General features: G+C 48.1%; 1 pseudogene; it reads right to left on the bottom strand.

The window, feature by feature from the left end:
- Positions 1–423: 423 nt before the first annotated feature.
- Positions 424–2,402, bottom strand: LOC104911407 (annotated as a pseudogene).
- Positions 2,403–2,963: the final 561 nt, after the last annotated feature.

Here is a 2,963-nt window from a genome sequence, read left to right as displayed (position 1 = left end):
CCATCCAGAGTAACGTCACTGTGGTTGCTTTCCAAATTCTTATCTTTCCTATCTATAATAAACATAATAAAGCCAATTTGTGTTGACTGCTTCCAGAAGACAGAGAAGTCATCTTACGTGCTAGTGCAGCCAGAGGGCAAGGAGAGGGAGGGGGCACCTTCCAGAATCCTGTGTAACAGAAGTTTTCTCTGCTTCATCTCCAAAAAATTTAAAGAAATTCAGCTCATTTAATTACATGAATAATCCAGAGGGAGCACAAACACTGTTGGAATTTTTGGTCAATGACACAAGCCTAAATAAAATACTAACAACAAAAAAATTCCATTATCTTGGCACTGAATATTTTGAAGAAGCTGAAGTTTCAATGGAGAAAAAAACAACAACAACCAGCCACCGAACACCCTCTCCTATGCTCACCATGTCATTACAGTTCAGCCATGTCCATCAAAATATGCATTAAAATTCTCAGACTCCACAGACTCCCGAGCCTCCATTCTCAATTTCAGTGAGCTCAGATAGCCACCAAGCAGCCTAGGAAATGACACAAGCTAATCAGAGCTCAGCTTGCTTACTTCATTTAGGATTATGCTCACTGGCTGACTGCAAAAAAAGGCTATCAAAAGATCCTCCACAATCAGCACAAGTTCAATTGCCAAAATGTATTTCAAGATGAGTTGCCTTTGAAAATGAACCAAACCACTGGAAAAGAATGAAGGAAACTTTACCTTAATTGGAGCACGGCTAAACTGTATTTTTCTGTTAGCTGGGATTTCATCTTCATCTGGCAATCCATTAATCTCTGAGTATTCCATATCAGGTTCGTAACAGTTATTCTCATCACTGTCATCCTGGTCATCCTGTTCTGTCCCTGTCTCTCCCCAGTCAGAGTTATACCTCGATCGTACTCTATACACGTTGTAGTCAGAATGCATGTACACGTGGGAACTCTGGAAATTATTCCCATCTTCATGCACTTCTTTCTCACTTGCCTCATCATAATGGGTCTCAGCAGCATCTGAAGCAGCATCTGCTGCCAAATCATCCCCTGAAACTAAATTTCTTGGTATTTCTGCAGCTTCAGGTCTATCTGCAATACCCTCTGCATGTTCTGAACGTTCCTTTTGTCGCAACAGAATTTCTGTGTCTGTTTTTGCCTTACTCCTCGCAGAACTGTCCGCAGACCTTTCGCGGTCAAGCACCAGATCCTGTTGACTGGCCCCAGGGCTCTCAACAGAATCAGCACTTGGTTCTGTGTTCTTCTTGACTTCTTCAGCTGTTTTTGAACCCGACACAGTGCCTGTGGTCGCCTTCTGTCTCAGTGCAGGAGGCGCGCTGTTGTGCTGAGAGTGCTCAGCAGACATCGTGCTGGATCCCTGCTTGGCTGGTGGAGACCACGTGCCAGCATCCTTCAAAGGACTAAAGCCCTCGAGGTTTGCAACAGGGGAGGAGATGTTGGTGACGCTGGATGAGAGGTTGAGCGGGTAGTGACCGGTTACAGAGTATTCTTCATTGTTCTCTGACTTTTCCAAAACAACGACGTTGTGTGAGTCGGCGTTTTCAAAAACCGCACTAAGCTGACTCACAGTTGGAGAGACAGTCTCCGTCCTGGGGCTGAGGCTGTCCAGGGAGTCAGTGCTGCCCCTGTGCAACTTGGAGCTGCACCACTCCTCTGCCAGCTCGCTGGAAGCTGCCCTCTCCTTCTTTGGGGAATAGCGATTGGAGTGTCCCACGTCATGAGCGTTGCGCTCAAACATCTTGCGCGTTTCGGTAAACTTGGAGTAAGAAGGGCCATCATGGATGGTGTCAAACCTGCTAATCCTCTCTGAAACAGAAGATTCCAATTTTACAATTGAACCATCTGCTTTCTCTACAAACTCTTTGGGCCTGTTTCGTCTCTGAGGTGATGGAGGGCCACCCTTCCCCCTTGTTTTGGGGGCAGCTCCAGCACCTTCAGTGGGCTCCATGCCCATCTGCATGAATAAGTTCTTAATCCTATTGACATTTGAGCCATATTTCCTCCCCCTGCTCTGAGAGGCCTCTCCTTCCTCTTTCGTTTTTGGGTCTCCATCTGATTTTGGTTTGTCAAAGGTGCTTTTCAGCGCCTGGAACTCAGTCCTGTAAGCATTCCTGTGAGGAGAGGCACTTCGGAGGGTCGACCTTTCTCCCGAAGACTCCGTTTTCATCATGTTTACTTCAGGAGAGCAGAACCAGCTCACATAGTTTCCAAAGAGCCGCACTCAAGTGAGCCGTCCCAGCCCGGGCTCAGGAGGTGCTGCCTGCTGGCAGGGCCATCCCCAGCAGGGCAGGAGGCAGGAGCTAACCCAGCTGGGGTACAGCAGCACAGCCCAGGCCTTCCCAGAGCAGCGGCAGGCTCAACCTGCAAAAGAAAGTGGGGTGTTCTCAATCGTGCCATGCACTTGCACCTCTTTTAATCTAAGCCATTATCTCCTTTTAGTTATCTGACGTATTTACTAAAAATAATGTAAAAAATACAACCTAATGACACACAAACATATGAGAACTTTGTCACTGCAAACTCGGTGTTCTGAGTGTGAGAGCGGATTGTCACTTCCCAAGGAAGTACCATGTCACAAACACACACGCACAGGAAAGGCAACGCACTATGAAAAACATCGCTACTTCTGATATTGAGCTTTTCCAAAAGTAAGACATCGCAAACGACTGAGTTACACACATCAAACTACAGCAATATATATACAGTAATGCAAGGCAATCCGTGCAAACGGCTCTGCTCCCCGAGACAGTCCGCAACCCGCGCTCTCGCAGAGGAACGTAAAGGCACGAATACCATCACGCCCAACGCGCGCTCAGGGGCTCTTCCAAACCAGAACCGGCAGCCCGAGGGAAGCCGCCGTTAGCGCCCTTGCCCGAAGCGGTGCTCGGGGAAGCGCGATCCCCTCGCACAAAGTTGCCCCGTGCCGACCAGCACCGCGGCACCCTGC

Source organism: Meleagris gallopavo, chromosome 6, assembly GCF_000146605.3.
Source record: "Meleagris gallopavo isolate NT-WF06-2002-E0010 breed Aviagen turkey brand Nicholas breeding stock chromosome 6, Turkey_5.1, whole genome shotgun sequence".
Classification (NCBI taxonomy): Eukaryota; Metazoa; Chordata; class Aves; order Galliformes; family Phasianidae; genus Meleagris; species Meleagris gallopavo.
Note: the sequence above shows the minus strand (reverse complement) of the source record. Positions and strands in the feature narration are given on the sequence as shown.